We start from the raw sequence: 18783 nt of genomic DNA, 5'->3' as shown, positions 1-18783 counted from the left end.
AAAATAATCTGGACCTAGGATTGAACATTTGGGAAGTTCCACAAAACTTTTACTGATTTCAAGCTACTTCCTGACACATAAACCTGTATTTTTAACATCAGTATTCTCCCAACGATGCTATATGGTTTCATATCATGGAGTAACCTGATTTCTGAAAAAATCAAATTACTCAAAGGCAACCCGAAGAGCAGTGGAGAGGCACAAGGTGGTTATAAATAGGTTGTGTTCAAGAAATTTTATAAAAGACATCATCAAGGAAATACATGATTAAAAGGAAATATGTAAATTAGATAATAAAAGCAAGGGTGGGGAGGGGAGGGGGATAATAGGTGAACCATCCTGAAGGCTACACCAGTACCCATGAAATGTTAAAATTACAACAATGACAACCTTAAGGAAGGTCACCAGCATAGTAGGGAGATCTGTTATGGAACAATAATGAGAGAACTAGGAAGAGAACTGCACAGGATGATAAGAAGAACCTTGGTTATGATCTTTATTGGTAGAGGTTATATCCATCTCGATGAGAAGATGAATTCATTGATGTATCAAAGAAGAGGGTCAGAGGGTCATCCAGAATTGAGGATCAACATGGCTGGCATAACAGAAAGGGCAAGCAGGACAGGAATTGATTCCAGGCATTAGTGAGGGTGTGATTTTTGAAACAGCATCTAAGCTAGATATGGAGTAAAGTATGATCTGAAAGTGAATTACAGATTGGGCAAAATGTGTGTGTGTATGTGTGTGGGTCAAGCCATGCAACTTGGATTGATGCTTCCATTCAAGATATAATTCTGAACTTTATTGTTCTATTCCAATATAGCATTTCTTATGTTTCCTATGATTATCATGAGTGGAATTAGACCTGGGAAAATTGTGAAGTAGGTGAAATTTGTTTTTAATAGGCTATCATCCCAATCTTGAGATAACTTCCTGGATACCTGGGTATATACTCCCTGACTTGGGTCCTTTGTGCTATTTTACCACCACCCATAGCTTGTAGCTGCTATCCTTTTTCCTTTGAAATTATCCCAGGGATCCAAGATATGATTTGAGGTCATACAAAAGGTTCTATTAGGCAGTTAGGTGGCCCAATAGATAAAACTATTGGTCTTAGAATGAAGAAAGCTTAAATTCAAATCTTTCCTCAGATACTTATTAGCTTTGTGACTCTAGGTAAGTGACTTAACCTCTCTCAGCCTCAGTTTTCTCATCTGTAAAATAATGATGAAGATATCACCTACCTTGCAGGATTACTGTGAGAATTAATTTACATATTAGAACATTTGTAAAGTGTTTTGAAAAACTTAAAGCATTTATAGAAAGTGCTAGCTATTATTATTATTTTTTTAAACCCTTACCTTCCATCTTGGAATCAATACTGTGTATTGGCTCCAAGACAGAAGAGTGGTAAAGGCTAGGCAATGGGGGTCAAGTGACTTGCCCAGGGTCACACAGCTAGGAAGTGGCTGAGGCCAGATTTGAACCTAGGACCTCCTGTCTCTAGGCCTGATTCTCAATCCACTGAGCTACCCAGCTGCCCCCACTAGCTATTATTATTAATTATTATTATAGTAAGTCTAGTAGGGAAGGAAAATTTCCAGAAATGTCAATGTCTTTTTTTAAATCCAAAAAATATGGAATGCTTTGCAAATTTGCATGTCATCTTTGCACAAGGGTCATTCTAATCTTCTCTGTATTGTTCCAATTTTAGCATATGTGCTACTGAAGCAAAAATATCAATATCTTCATTTTTATATGAATTGAAAAGACCTCCATGTAGAGTGAAATTAGCAGAACCAAGAGAACATTGTACTCAGAAACTGAAACATTGTAGAATGATCAAATGAAATCGACTTTGCTACTAATAGCAATACAGTGATCCAGGGAAAAAGAATACTATCCACATCAAGAGAAAGAACTGTGGGTGTAGAAAGGCAGAAGAAAAACATATGATTTATTACTTGTTTATATGGGTATATGATTGGGGGGTTTAAAACTTTATTTTATTTTTTAAAAATTAATTTATTTAGTCAATTTAGAACATTATTCCTTGGTTACAAGAATCATATTATTTCCCTCCCTCCCTTCACCCCACCCTTCCGGTAGCTGATGTGCAGTTTCATTGGGTATTACTTGTGTCCTTGATCAAAACCTATTTCCATGTTGTTGGTGTTTGCATTAGAATGTTCATTTAGAGCCCTGGTTCTCAACCTTTCTAATGCCGTGACCCCGCAATACAGTTCCTCATGTTGCAGTGACCCCAAACCAAACAATTATTTTGGTGGCTACTTTAAAACTGTAACTTTGCTACAGTTATGATTTGGAATGTAAATACCTGATATGCATTATGTATTCTCATTGCTACAAACTGAGAGGTTGAGAACTGCTGATTTAGAGTCTACATCCCCAGTCATATCCCCTCTGCCCATGCAATCAAGCAGTTGTTTTTCTTCTGTGTTTCTACTCCCACAGTTTTTCCTCTGTATGTGAATAGTGTTTTTTCTCCTAGATCCCTCCAAGTTGTTCAGGATCACTGCATCGCCACTAATGGAGAAGTCCATTACATTTGATTGTACCACAATGTATCAGTCTCTGCGTACAATGTTCTCCTGGTTCTGCTCCTTTCACTCTGCATCAATTCCTGGAGGTCGTTCCAGTCTCCATGGAATTCCTCCACTTTCTTATTCCTTTGAGCACAATAGTATTCCATCACCAACATATACCGCAATTTGTTCAGCCATTCCCCAATTGAAGGGCATCCCCTCATTTTCCAATTTTTGCCACCATAAAGAGCACAACTATGAATATTTTTGCACAAGTCTTTTTCTTTATTATCTCTTTGGGGTACAAACCCAGCAGTGCTATGGCTAGATTAAAGGGCAGACAGTCTTTTAACTCCCTTTGGGCATAGTTATAAATTGCCCTCCAGAATGGATGGATCAATTCACAACTCTACCAGCAAGGCATTAATGTTCCAACTTTGCCACATCCCCTCCACTATTCATTATTTTCCATTGCTGTCATGTTAGCTAATCTGCTAGGTGTGAGGTGATTCCTCAGAGTTGTTTTGATTTGCATCTCTCTGATTATAAGAGATTTAGAACACTTTTTCATGTGCTTATTAATACTTTTGATTTCTTTATCTGAAAATTATCTATTCATGTCCCTTGCCCATTTATCAATTGGAGAATGGCTTGATTTTTTGTACAATTGATTTAGCTCTTTATAAATTTGAGTAATTAGACCTTTGTCAGAGGTTTTTGTTATGAAGATTGTTTCCCAATTTGTTGCTTCCCTTCTAATTTTGGTTTAATTGGTTTTGTTTGTACAACCTTTTTAATTTGATGTAATCAAAATTATTTATTTTATATTTTGTGATTTTTTTCTAGCTCTTGTTTGGTTTTAAAGTCTTTCCTTTCCCATAGATCCAACATGTATACTATTCTGTGTTCACCTAATTTACTTATAGTTTCCTTCTTTATGTTCAAGTCATTCACCCATTTTGAATTTATCTTGGTGTAGGGTGTGAGGTGTTGATCCAAACCTATTCTCTCCCATACTGTCTTCCAATTTTCCTGGCAGTTTTTATCAAATAGTGGATTTTGGTCCCAAAAGCTGGGATCTTTGGGTTTATCATATACTGTCTTACTGAGGTCACTTAACCCAAGTCTACTCCACTGATCCTCCTTTCTGTCTCTTCTCCAGTATAAAATTGTTTTGATGACCGCTGCTTTATAGTATAGTTTGAGATCTGGTACTGCAAGTCCTCCTTCCTTTGCATTTTTTCCCATGATTTCCCTGGATATCCTTGATCTTTTGTTCTTCCAAATGAACTTTGTTATGGTTTTTTTCTAATTCAATAAAAAAAGATTTTTGGTAGTATAGCACTAAATAAATAAATTAATTTGGGTAGGATCGTCATTTTTATTAGGTTTTAAGTTTTAAGAAGATTATTCTATAACAAAAATGAATAATATGGAAATGGGTTTCAAGTGATAACACATGTATAATCCAGTGGAATTGCTTGTCAGCTCTGGGAGGGGGAAGGGAAGAAGGGAGGGAGAGAACATGAATCATGTAACCATGGAAAAATATTTTAAAATAAATTTAAAAAAATATCAATATCTTTCTTGTCATTTTACAGGAGTGACTACTACTCAATTTATACATGGAGGTGATTTTGACTCAGTACTCTAGGTATCCATTGAGGGTTTATGCTGGATTTCCTTGAGTCTTTCAGTGTCCTTTCATATAGAATCTTACCGTTCTTCACTTTCCATGCTGGCTGAAAGAGCTGAGAAAAATGGGAAAAGTATAAAAACTCAGAAGAAGTATAGAAAAATTCAGTTCTATTGCCTACAAGACCACAGAGGGAAAAAAGCAAATCAATGAATTAACTTATGGTTTCCAAACTTTTTAACAATGTGGAAATATGAGACAAGACTCCCAAATAATCGAACATAGGAAGAATAAATGTATCTGACAAGACCATGCTTTCCTTCAAGAAACTTGTTTCTTGAAAAATCTAGAGTATAGTAAACCTGATCAGAAGTAATTTATTTAGGATAATAAAGCAGCCAATTAATTGGCCATGCTGCCACCTAGTGGTGTCTTTTTAAGTGTAGCAGGTCATCCTGTTATTGAATGAAGTGATCATTCATTCATAGATAATAGATTAAGAGCTGGGAAGAACCTTAACCGTCATATAACCCAAACTTCTTGTTTCCAAGATGAGGAAACTGAGGCCTAGACGTATTAAGGGACTTATAAGTGGTAAGTGGCAGAACCAATATTCACTGAACTCTGGTTAATCAAATATTTTTTGAGGGCCTACTAAATGCAGTTTTCTAAATAGGATTCAGAAATAAACTGCTTCTGAGGAGAAACTGTGCAAAGATACAAGGTCTCTAGGTCTGATCTTCCAGAATCTTGCTGTTGTTACCTTTATATCTACTCACAAGTTTATGCAAGTTTCAGGGAATATTTAAGAAAGTGAAAGACAATCTATACTCTATAACTAGTACTAGACAGAGTATATCTATTCAGTACTAGATAGAGTGCTGAACTTGGAGTCAAGAAGATATGAGTTCAAAGTCTGCCTCTAGACCCTTACTGTCTCATTCTGAGCAAATCACTTAACCTCTCAGACTCAGGTTTTAGTTATTTTTTAATTTTTAAAAAATGTTTTCATTTGGAAATTTTTATTTAATTAATTAATTTAGAATATTTCCCCATGGTTCCATGATTCATGTTCTTTCCCTCCCCCTCTCCCTCCCTTTCCAATAGCCAACACTCAATTCCACTGGATTTTACATGTGTCAGACTCAGTTTTTTGTCTATAAAAAGGGGATAATACTAATATGTACTTTACAGAAATGAGATATGTAAAGTGTCTGACAGACTTCAAAGAAGTAAACAAATATTAGCAGTTATTATTACCATCTTCTTACTAATGTCAAAGTCCTATGTTGTTCTTCAGTCATTTCTTTGGGACCCCATTTGGAGTTTTCTTGGCAAAGACAGTGGAGTGGTTTTCCATTTCCTTCCCCAGCTCATTTTCCAGATGAGGAAACTGAGATAAACAGAGTTAAGTGATTTTCCCAGGGTCACACAGTTAGTATCTGATGCTTGATTTGAACTCAAGAAGATTTATCTTCCTAACTCCAGGCCCTGCCCTCTATCCACTGTGCCATTTAGATGCTAAAAATCCTTATAAAATGTATCAAATGATTCAGCATTTTATTTATTTATTTATTTATTTGTTGGTTTGTTTATTCATTTATTTATTGACAGCTAGGTGACACAGCAGATAAAGTGTTGGATCTGAGATCAGAAAGAACTGAGTTCAAATACTGTATCATATACTAGCTGTTGGATCACAGTTAAGTGGCTTATCCTCTTTCTGACTCAGTTCCCTCATCTGTAAAATGAGGATAATAATACTTATCTCACAGTGTTCTTGTGAGGATCAAATGAGAAATATATAGTATAGTAAAGTACAATATAAATGAACTATTATTATTATATTCTATTTTGATGCACAAATACTCTTGTCTCTAAGTAGATGATAAGTTCCTTTAGGGCAGGGCCTGTACCATGGACTTTGCATCTGTCATAGAACCTAACAGATGACTAGGAATAAGAGAAACATTACTTAATTAAAATTTTAAAATCCTTACCTTCTCTCTTGGAATCAATACAAGTATCAGTTCCAAGGCAGAAGAGTGGTAGAAACTAGGCAACTGAGTCATACTTGGGTATACTGTCATTCCTAGGGTCATACTGCTAGGAAGTGTCTGAGACCACATTTGAACTCAGGACCTCCTGTCTCCAGGCCTGGCACTTTATTCACTGTGCTGCTTAGCTGCCTTGATTAATCGATTAAAGTGGCGCAGCATGAAGTGGGGAGAAAAAGGGACAAGCATGTTCATTTTTTTCTGTCTGAGCTGCAAACACACGATAAACATGTATTTTTCCTCTTTGGCAAGGAATCGGTACTTGAGAAGAGCATTGTTTTGCCTTGGGAATATGGAAGATAATAGAAGAAAAGTTTGGAAATATATTTCCTTAATGCAAGTTATGTCCTCTAAAAATCTGTAGAAATACTATTCTGGTAAATTGAATGGTGACTTAAGCACCCAGGTATGCATGTGTGGATGAGTTCATTATTTAAAGGAACCTTGTGTGATATCTCATTATTATACAAAGGGTCCCCAAACCTAAGGAACCTAAGACTTTTGGGAGAACCTCCAAACCACTTACCTGTGGATTTACCTATCATGTTTATCTATCATATGTTTTCATTTGCATACTGGATCTTTTTTCTTTTTTAAGTGAGGCTCATTTGTATGGTATTCATGATGTAATGTTATCCCTGAGGAGTTTTTGATATACAGCTCAGTATTATTTTAAGTTTAAGGATGTCCATTTTCAATCGAGAGTTCCAGAGCTGGGTAGGTATAAGTTTGTGAAGCGCCCAGCATGGTTCTATTTGTTTGTTTATACATTCATTCATTTGTTCATTTATCCATCCAGTGAGTTATTTAGGGGAATATTTCTCTACCTCATCCAGGTTGGAAATACTACAGCCACTCATTGCTGTAATCCCACAATTGATCCTCTTACAAGCTTGAATCTATTCCATTTCTGACCTAGGTTGGTTCTTCTCTCCTTCGGCAGCCTGGTGGCTCCCCACTTCCATTTGAGAGGGCTTATCATATCAATGTTAGATGGCCTTTAGCCCTATGCTAGCTCAGAACTCCTGAGCTCAAGCAATCTACCAGCCTCAGCTTTCCCCCGTACTAGGGCCCGTTAATAAGCAAATTTATTATAGTATGTAAAATATTTGATGAAAGATTTCTTACTTCTTCATATGCACATTCTAAAGGGAATATGTTGTGAGGAGAAAAAAACCTTAATAAGTGAGATTCTTATGAGCCAGTGTCATTTCCTCTCTGACTTGTTTTCCAATAATTGAGAAAGAATTGTATTAGGAATATATGAATGATTTATAGATAATTCAGAATTTACCCTCTACCTTTGTGCTTTTTTGATCTACCTTCCCTAATAACAGAGATGAGGAGAGGAGGGGAGAGGAGAGGAGAGGAAGGAATGAAGAGAGGAGGGCAGGAGAGGGGAAGGAAAGAAAAGATAAGAGGGGAGGAGAGAAGAGGGAGGGGAAAGGAGGGAAGGAAAGGAGGGGAGGGGGAAAGAAGAGGAGAGGAGAGAGGAGACTGGAAAGGAGGGGAAGGAAAAGAATTGAAAAGAAAGCATGTAGACCTCTTGTAACAGATCAATTAGCCTATACACCTTCTTTCTCACCTCTCCCCTGACCCAAACCACCAAGGCAATGACCTTTCCTTCCTTCTACTCCACATATTCTTTGGCAGTTTATTTTCCTTTTGTGCTATATTTTTCTTTTTCAAGAATGCCCTCAATATTCATTCTGACTTTATTTGACTACGAGGTGGATGACACAGAAGTGATGCTGTCTTAGGTATCTTATTCTGTTAGAATGGGAACTGTAGGAGATTATTACGTAGAGTTCAAGTTGCTGCTAGTGGCTTTTTGTAGGTGAGTATAATTCGAATCAGCTTCCTATTCCCTCCAGGCCCAGAGAATGTGGCAATATGAATAGAAGAGAGGGCAGATATTGATTATTTCAAAATTAGAAGGCTATTGAAATATCTGAGTGTGACTTGTTGTTTCATATATGCCAATAATTCTATGTCCCCAACTACAAAGAAAAGTCTTTAAAGCCTCTGCCTTCTGTTTCTTTTGGACCTACTACAGTGCCTAGTGTAGCTTTGAGTATGCCATAATTTTTAAAAAATATCTATTGATTAATTGATATTATAATAATTGTGTGCCACAAGAGAGCTAGATTCAATTCAACTTCTAGAACATCTACAATGCTCCTAATCCTTTGCTAGGCACTGGAAAAGATACAGAGAAAATTATCTAGATTTTTTTTTAAACTTAACATCCCTAATATAGGATGAGCCCCTTCTTAGAATTAGGTAGGTATGTGTGAGTATTATAAATCCAGTTTTAGGAAATGTGGCACCATTAGAGTTCAAAGTCATTTGAATGCAATTGAATGCACTTGAGTCTCTCACCTATCTGAGGAGATAGGATTATTAGGCCTTATAGAGAGAGAGTTCCTTTCTGGAAGCCCTTAGCCGTAATCCTAAAACAAAGACACATGAAAACAAAACAAGGTGCCAAAAAAGCAACATTGACCTTTTCAAAAGTAAGTAGTGATTTTTCTAGGTTCCTAATTATTTACTAATAGACTAATTACTTAAAGAAAAATCTAGCATACATGCATGAACTATCAGAGTTGCTCTTAAGCCTGGTGGGATCATTCAAATGTCCTTTTCCTGTAGCAGAATGTTGGGTAGCATTTTACCTGCTGTGTTTGAGGCCCCCTTTTTGCTTGAAGTCTGGTCTCAAAGGCCCTCCCACTCTATTGGCCCTGAATATGGTCTTTAGCAAGACTGTGTCCATTGGCCCCAAAAAGGACTATATTAGAGAACTAAAGAGTTCAAGACCTTGTGATCCATCCCAATAAGTAATCCATGCCCCCATTAAAACTAAAACCAAGATACCCATGTGTAGGCACAAAGATTTGGCTCAGAAAGAACTAGATTCCAAAAAACACATTCAGAGGGAATTCATTACTGCTGGAATCTCAGTTCTGGAGACTGCATTTCTCTTTATCTCCAGCACAAGCTATGGTAGGGGAAGCTACCCCCACACTTTCTGTTGCCAACTAAAACTATCTGGAGAAAAAAACACAACAAAAACACAACTCCCCATTTTCTTAGGCCTGCAAAATAGCAAAACATCTTTTCTTCCCTTCTCAGTGACTTGAATTTCCTTTTCCATGTGGAAAACTGCCATCTGCCAGTGAGACTCCAACAAACTTCTTCCCCCTAAGAAAAATGACAAATATACCCTCAGGGCAAATTCTTGAAAAGTCTTATTTTGTATCACACACTAATTGTATCATGTTTGATGCACTGGCTAGTGGGGGACTGGGGAAGTGGAGAGAGAGAAAATTGAAAGGGTGATTGCACATGAGAGAAAAGAGAAGATGCTGTTTCTAACACCATGGATAGAAATACAGTCAATGTGAAATTGTAGCAAAAGCTTTCTGCTTCTTAGAGAGGGAAGGAAAGGAAATCTGCCCAAATGGCATGAGTGAAAAATAGAGGAGCTGGGGAATGAAGAAAAAGTGATGAGCACCAGAGACCAAAAACAACTTGGCATCTGTGACAATCACTTTATCCACATGAATAAAATACAGATACCCAATATTTTTTCCATTTCTATTAGAAAGTACTACAAATAAAGTCTCTGTAAAGTGAATCTCATTTTTTGATGATAAAATTGAAGATAGAGCCTCATAAAAGAAAAAAAAGTAACCCTAATTCCCTCAGGTAACAATTCTCAAAATACTCTTAATTTCATACATTATCATTTCTTGTTTGTATTAAAACTATATTTTTTCTACCCTTGTAACATAGAATATCAGAGCTGGAAGAAGCCTTAGAAGTTGTCAAATCCAATTCCTTCATTTTATAAATGAAAAAACGGAGTCCCAGAAAAATGAAGGGACTTGCTCAAGGTAACAGATTTTCCAGAATCTAAAATAGAACTCAGGTTTCCTGACTCCCCTGGATAGAGTTCCCTCCACTGCATAATATAATATAATCCTGGAAGTTGGAGTCATTATCTTTCCTCCCTTTTCTTAGAAGAAGCAGTTAGTATATTGCTTTGATATAGTAGATTTTTTTTTAAACCTTTACTTTCTGCCTTAGTCATAGCTCTTAGATATAAAGGCTAGGCAATGGGAGTTAAGTGACTTGTGCAGGGTCACATGTATCAGAGGTCATATTTGAACCCATGTCCTCCCTACTCTAGGTCTGTGTTTTATCCACTGTGACACCTAGCTGCTCCTATAGCAGATATTTGTTGAACATGTATTTATTGAATTTTTAATTTTAAATGAATGAAATCTCTCGATAAAAAGGGGTCAAATATGGAAATATGTATTGCATGAAAGCACTGATATAACCTATATCAGATTATTTAATTGACAAAAATGAAATTTAATTAAAAAAAAGAAAAGGGTTAAAGACCCACAGCAGGCTGGGCATCTTTTATATCTAGAATTTTAGAGACTATGTAACAATTTGCTTATCTTTGCCACACTTTCAGTATTTTGAAACATAGTTCCTACTCTATGATCACCACATCCTCCTTTGCCAGAGGAATTTTTGCCATTCTTTGGGCTCCCTGGATTTTGCACTTGTAGTTTGGAGAACTTAAGCCCCCTCTCCCTCTTTATTTGGGGGGGGGGACAGAAAATCCTTTCTATTGACTAATAAAGCTGAAGTTCAGTATCACTCTCTACCAATAGGTACTGCCATCTAATATATGAGGTACTCTAGTCAGAAACTTCTTTAAGTTTTAGTCTTCAGTTTACATAAAATGAATTAAGACCATATGAAATCTATACATATAAAATTCTCTGTGTTTAATTTCTTGAGAATGAGTAATAACTCTATATTATAAGCATCAAGGAGTATTCTACAAACTCCACATTTCTATTTAGGCTCTGCAAAGGGAGATTCAAGGAGAATGGATAAGGTGGGGGACATGACTGCCAAGAGCTTACCAAAGAGGTGTTGGGGGTGCCCTCCCCACTATTCTCTCTCAAGAATTCAAAGGAGTACCATTATACCCTATATCTCAATTTCTCTATTTTTCCAATGCAAAAAGGGAAACATCATATGAACTTAGTTTTTAATTCTTTCTTTATTACTAATTCTAGTCAATATTTTAAAACAAAGCAGTGTTTCTAAAGTTTAACTTGAAATGTTATAATGTGAACACCTCTAAAAATATGCTCTACTAGGTTTTTTGGTCCTTGTGGTCGGGGGCTGTGTCCTTTGTTATCTTTGTATTACTAATACCTAGCACAGTACCTTACACATGGACACTGAAATATTTATTGAAATGGTCTTTCGTATCCTAGAGCAATTACAATTTAAAATGTATATGTATGTAAAATATGTCATATATTATGCACATAACAATATGGATTCTATATTCTCTCTACATAGAGAGGATGTGCCATATAAATAACATATTATCCATAATAGGGGTATATGGAGCATCTTGTGAGGATTAGCACTCTGATATGAGGATTTGTTGAGTTCTTTTCAGGGCTGCACATCCACCTTTGGTGCCCACTTTTCACCTAACTTTCACCTGTGGCTTTAAGAAACTGTAGCACTTGCAACGGCCATATCCTGGCAAAAATCATCTTGGAACATGGGCTAAACCAGTTTAAGGGTAACCCACAGGCCTCAGACTTGTCTATGAGTTAGGAAGCATGTGAAGACTTTCCTAGTGGAATGGGTAGATGAGAACAATTCATTCAAATGGCCATGAAGGTGGTTGAAGCAGGCCTGTAGAGTACTTAGAGCTTGGTCAGACACTGAAGAAGCCAAGGTCAACCACTGTTTTCTGAGTCATTGCCAGTCATCCTGTCTTTTGTCTTACCGCTAGACTTTAATGACTCCGGAAAAGAGAAGGAGGAAGATGACTTTGGGCAAGTCTACTTTGCTTAAATCCAATTCACTAGTGAGTCAGAACATCATCCTGCGATGTCATTGGTCCTCTTCAAAAACAAAAGATGAACAGCATTCCATGATAATGATAATAGCTCATACTTTAAATGACTTGTAAGTTCAGGAACCTTTGAGCAATTGGGAATAAAAGTAAAACATAATTACAGAACATTAAAGCTAGAAAAGATCTTAGAGGTTATCTAAACCCAAGTTCTTCATTTTACTTATTGTTCAATCATTTTCAGTCATGTGTGACTTTGTGACCTCGTTTAGAGTTTTCTTGGCAAAGATACTGCAGTGATTTCCTTCTCCAGCTCATTTTATAGATGAGGAAACTGAAGTAGACAAGTTTCTTGCCCAGGGTCACACAGCTAGCAGTTGTCTGAGGCCACATTTGAACTAAGGAAGATGAGTCTTCCTGACTCCAAGCCCAGCGCCCTATCCACATTGAGAGGATAAGTGAAGTGTTGTACAAAAAACATCATCATCATCATCATCATCATCATCATCATCTCTCTCTCTCTCTCTCTCTCTCTCTCTCTATATATATATATATATATATATATATATATATATATATTTATGAAGCATTCTGGCCTGTAATTGCTCTCTCCCCCCAGCTTTATACAACCATCATGTATGGTAAGAATCCAGCATTATCTAAGTCTTATGTCTATTGTCTATACTATTATAGTCTAATAGTATATGAGTTCTCTCATTTGATACTCAGAATAACTTAATGAGGTAAGTGTTACTATCATCCTCATTTTATATGTGAAGAAAACTGAGGCTGAAAGAGTTTCAGTGACTTGTCCACATTCTCAAATATAGTATGTACCTTGTGCAGGATTGGAACTCATCTTCCTGAATCCAAGTCTAGCATGTTATCCATTATGTCACTTAGCAATGGAAATGCTAAAAACATACAAGTACACAGTAGTTTTATTTAGTCTCTCATCCACTAACATGTCTTTTAGGTAGGCTAGTGATATACTTTGGGGCAGCTAGGTGGCTTAATGAATAGAACACTGGGCTTAGAATCAGGAAGACTCATCTTCATAAGTTCAAATCCTGTCTCGGGCCCTACTAGTTGTATGACCCTGGTCATTTAACCATGTTTGCTTCAGTTTCCTCATCTGTAAAAATGAGCTGGAGAAGGAAATGGCAAACCACTCCAATATCTTTGCCAAGAAGACCCCAAAAGGCTACAGAGAGTCAGATACTGAAATGACTAAACAATAACAGTGATGTAATCCTCCTCCCCCCTTTTAACCAAGGAAGGAACTATGGAAAAAAAGGTGATTTTTTTCTGGGATCATTTAGGAAAAGAATTAATCCAAGCTGGTCTCTCTATCCTCCATAACAAAGACCTTTTGCCTTAGTGGAGTTGTTTTATTATCTCGGAATATCTCTTAGAGCCTTATCTCAGATTGCTCTTCCTAAATGGAATACTTTCCTGCCTTTTCCCCAATAACCCATGTCTGTAATTTTCCCTGGCCCTGACTATAGTTGTGAGGGAAAAGGTGCCCACTGACCCTTGGAAGGGGTCTTTTTTTAGAGAATTGAATAATTCAAGACTTGGGGATCCATCACTTGAGATTTATTTCTTTTAAGAAATATAAAATTTTGAGAAATAGAAATAAAAATAAGCACATTCTTTTGTTTTTAGTTTCCTCAGCATTTATGTATCTACATAGTTTGTTAATATAGTCTTATGCAATCACTTTTGTTTATTAATTGTTTCATTCAAAATATCTTGTATTCAATAGCTCTTTAAGGGTTCTGACCAGGGCATTGTAATTTCAGGGATCCTAAGATTATCTTCCCCATACTTTGTCCATTTGTTTACTAATGCCTATAATTGCATTTTAGAAATTAGAGCCATAATGACTAATATTTGTTCCAGGGGGGTAGATGATGAAATATACTTCTTTCCTTTTGCTAAAGAAGTGATAGTTCTGTGGGACCCAGAACATTGCATAATCCATAAGATTCAGTTGATGTCTGTTGGTTTCACTGATCCTTTTTCCCTTATTAAAAGGGAGAACTGGGGATTAGAGGAATGACTTAAAGTCTAAATAACATGAGTTATATAATTAGGAAATGACTTACATCTAAATAAAAAGGCATCAATAAAACTTTAAACACAAGAGATTTAGAACTTTTGACTTAGTGTTTTATTATGTAAATGTGAAATGCCATTTTTGTTGCTAAGTCATTTTTCAGTTGTGTCCAACTCTTCATGCATGACCCCGTTTGGGGTTTTCTTGGCAAAGATACTGGAGTGGTTTGTCACTTCCTTCTCTAGCTCATTTCACATATGAAGAAACCACAACAGATAGGATTAAGTAACTTGCCCAGGGTCACACATCTAGTAAGTGTCTGAGACTGGATTTGAACTCAGATCTTCCTGAGTCTAGGCCCAACATTCTATCCACTATGTCACCTAGCTACACAAAAGTGTATTATTACTTTATTAACATCACTGCTTTGTTAAATGCAAGTCCCTTTGGCAGGTGTCACACATAGTAAGCCTAATCAGTTTTTTTATAGACTTAGTGTGAATGCATTCCTTCATTCAACTGAGGTAGTTGAGAATCTGGTCTATCCCAGGCATTTTGCTAGAATGGTATGAGCATTATGTGCTCTTTTAATTTAATTTAATTTTTTAAATTTTATTTAATTGATTAATTAAGAAATATTTTCCATTGTTACATGATTCATGTCCTTTCCCTCCCCTCCTATCTCCCTCCTCCCATAGCCAATGAACAGTTCCCCTGAGTTTTACATGTGTCATTGATCAAGACCTATTTCCATATTATTAATATTTGCACTAGGGTGATTGCTATAATCTACATCCTCAATAGTATCCTCATTGAACCATGTGATCAAGCAGTTGTTTTTCTTTTGTTTCTGCTCCCACAGTTCTTTCTCTGCATGTGTATAGTGTTCTTTCTCATAAGTCCCTCAGAATTGTCCTGGATCATTGCATTGCTGCTAGTAGAGAAGTACATTATATTCAATTGTGCCACAGTCTCTGTGTATAATGTTCTCCTGGTTCTGCTCCTTTCACTCTGTATCAATTCCTGGAGGTCGTTCCAGTTTACATGGAATTAATTCCTCCAATTCATCATTCCTTTTAGCACAATAGTATTCCATCACCATCAGATACCACAATTTGTTCAGCCATTCCCTAATCAAAGGGCATCCCCTCATTTTCCAAATTTTTGCCACAACAAAGAGCTTGGCTATAAATATCAAATGGAGAGCCTTTTAAATCAGCCTAGCCACATAAAAGGGAAATATAATATGATAGCCGTCAGGTATGGATAGATCAAGTTTCAATTTTTTGTTTAAACCCATAGATATAAGTATTGGTTCCAAGGCAGAAGAGCAGTATGGGCTAGACAGTTGAGGTTAAGTGACTTGCCCAGGGGCACACAATGAGGAAGGGTCCAAATCCAAAGTCAGGACCTCCTGATGCCAGGCCTAGCACTCTATCTGCTGTGCTACCTAATTTCCCTAAGTGAAGGTTTTTTGAGGCTGGGGAAGACAGGGTGTGTTTTAAGAATTCAAGGAAGCAGCCATTAGACAGGGAGAGATTGAGGATAAGTGAGAGAGAAGGGATAATAGAAGGGGGGATCTTCTGTAGGAGTTGGTTTTCCTTCCTCTAAATAAGAATTCAATGAATCAATCAACAAGCATTTATTAAGTGGTGCCTACTGTATAAATGGAGATTTTGAACCCTAGACTTCAATCCCTAGAAGTCCTTGGTATTTCCCAGAATTCCCTATAATCTCACTTGAGTCTCCACCTGGGCGAGGTCACAATTAGTATTTAACTGTCAGTAACACCTCCCACACACTTCTCTGCCATTGCAATGATTTAGGAATTTAGTGGTAAGCTAAGTGCAGGGATTCTGAATTGACTAATCAGCCATGGGCACGTGGTTTTTAATTTATATCTTCTTTATTCCTTGATTTTCTAATAATCCTTAACAAACCTCAAAAATATAATATTTTTATTAGTAGAAATACAATTTAATTTTTACACTACTCTATGGCAGGCACTAGCACTGTGTAAGGCCCTGCTGAAGCAAAAATGAGAAATGTCAGAGATAGAAAGGGAAGATTAGTAATTATGTAGAAGTTAAAAAATTAGAATGTAGGGCAATATTAGGGAAAAATTAGTGGATCAGTCTGTTTTGAACACAGAATATACAAATAGAAGCTTTGGTTGGAGTCAGGTGATATAGAATCTTAAATGTTAGGATAAATAGTTTACATGTGATCCTGTTAGTAATAAGGAACCATTCGAGGTATTTGAGCAAAGGAATGACCTGGTCAGCGTCTGCATAGGGAAGACTCATTTGCCAGTTGTGTGAAGGATAGATTATAGAAGGGAGAAATTGGCCACATGAATGGAGAAAAGGGGATAGATAGGAGATATATAGTAATGGCAAAAATCAATAGGATTTGAAAGGAGATTAGACTGGAGAATGGCTAAATAAGTTGTGGTATATGATTATAATGGAATACTTTTTGTGCTGTAAGAAAGGCCACACAAGATGATCACTAAAAAATTTCCCCCCCTAAACCCCAACCACCTGCGAAGACATAAACAAAGTAAAGTGAGCAGAACCAGGAGAACATTGTTGTACACAGTAACAACAATAATGTATGAGGATCGACTGTGGATGACAACTATTATCAGCAATGCAAGGATCCAGGACAACTCTGAGTGACTCATTATGAAAAAGGCTATATCCACTGCTGTAGAAGGAACTGATGGAATCTGAATGCAGATTGAGACATGTCATTCTTCACTTTATTTCTTCCATGAATTTTTCTCTAGTGTAAGTAATGTCTCTTTTACAACCATGATGAACCTGGAAATATGTATTGTCTAATAACACATGTACAACCTATATCATATTATCTGCTGTCTTGAGGAAAAGGGAGGGATGGAGGGAGAGAATCTGGATCCCAAAATTTCAGAAAATGATTGAATATTGTACCAACATGTAATCTGGAAAAAAAAATTAAGAGAAGAAAAAGGATATAGCTGCCAGCTTGGTATCCTGGCAAGAAAGTATTGTCATCAGTGGAAAAAAGGAAGCTGGTTGGAAAGGAATATTTAGAGGGTAGACAAAGCATTCCATTGAAAGGCATATTGAGTTTGTGGGACTGGTGGTATATCCAGCAGGCAATTAAAGATATAGGACTTGAGCTCATGGAAGAAATTAAGGCAGGGTATATAGTTTGGGGAATTATTTACAAAGAAGCAATAATGGAAGTATTGGGAGTGGACAAGATTCCCCAAAGGGTAAAATCCAAAGTGAGGAAAAAAAAGGATTGGTATAATGTTTTCCCTTAAGAACAAATGAATTGGGGGGGGGCGTGAATTTATATATATAAAAGTGCCCTAGGCTAAGAATCTGGGGGAAAGAGGATTTCTTCTTTTGCTTTGCTACTACCTTAGGATTCCTCTTGATCTTGAGAGAAAAGTATATATTCACAAGTCATAAAGAAATAGGGGGGGGAACCCACTTTTCAATACTGAATAGCCCTTCTCAATTTTTCCCTACCCTAATTAGATATGCCATATCATGTAAATGAAAACTTAAAGATATGTCTCCACAAATATATTTTCCCAGCAGCATAAGATAAGTATATCTGTACACATTGTCATTTGCTGACTTCCCCTTTGGGGGTTGGGGAAACTTCTGGATTTGGAAATGAAAGTGGTATCTGGAAAAGAGATAATAATTTGCATTCACATAGCACTTTCTCATCCAAAGGCCTCAAAGCACTTTATAAACAAAAGAATATTATTATCCCAGATGCAGAAATGCAGCCACAGAAAGGCTGAGTAGGCTGCCTATCACCTCACATAACAATTTAGGAGTGGTACTGAGAGAAGAACCCCTTGAACTCCTAAATCCAAGCTGTTTGCTATAACCATTAGAGAGTTGGAAATATCAATAATAAGCCTATTCTGAAACAGAGACAACAGATTCCACCATTAATATTTTTAGCATGCACTAAATATATATGCATATACATAGATATACTTTACATGTATACACACATACTGTTGAAATGAATGAATAAAAATTTGAATTATGAAGAAGAATCAACATAAATAATTAATGGAAGAAAAATGGCCATGCTGTCAGAAAAGACCAAAATGCAACGTTAAAGCTCTGGGACCTGGAGTTGGGGTTTTAATCTCTGCTCTGCTTAATGGAAAACTCAATTTCCCTGAGCCTCATTTTCCTCATCTATAAAATGAAAACATTCAACAAGAAAACCTTTAAGATTTTTTTTTTACCTAAAATTCATTGTTACTGTCTGGTCCTCTGTCAAAGCATCCTTAGAGGAAATGAACTTAACCCTGCAGAAACTGAGAGTGACTCAGAAAGCCTAATTTAGAAAAACAGACCCTACAGAGAGAGAAAATTGGTTCACAATTTTTCATTAAAAAAAATGTGGGGCATTTTGTGTCACAGATAACGAAATAAGACAAATCAGATATCTTGGAACAAATAGCCATCTCTCTCTCTCTCTCTCTCTCTCTCTCTCTCTCTCTCTCTCTCTCTCTCTCTCTCTCTCTCTCTCTCTCTCTCTCTCTTTTT

At 36.6% G+C, this 18783-nt stretch overlaps 1 non-coding gene across 1 annotated transcript; it reads right to left on the bottom strand.

The window, feature by feature from the left end:
• Nucleotides 1-1631: 1631 nt before the first annotated feature.
• Nucleotides 1632-1734, bottom strand: LOC130456591 (U6 spliceosomal RNA). Its single transcript, XR_008915662.1, has one exon. It is a non-coding gene; the product is annotated as a U6 spliceosomal RNA (small nuclear RNA).
• Between the last annotated feature and the right edge of the window lie 17049 nt (nt 1735-18783).

Source organism: Monodelphis domestica, chromosome 1, assembly GCF_027887165.1.
Source record: "Monodelphis domestica isolate mMonDom1 chromosome 1, mMonDom1.pri, whole genome shotgun sequence".
NCBI classification, from domain to species: domain Eukaryota; kingdom Metazoa; phylum Chordata; class Mammalia; order Didelphimorphia; family Didelphidae; genus Monodelphis; species Monodelphis domestica.
This window is presented reverse-complemented; position numbering and strand designations above follow the sequence as displayed.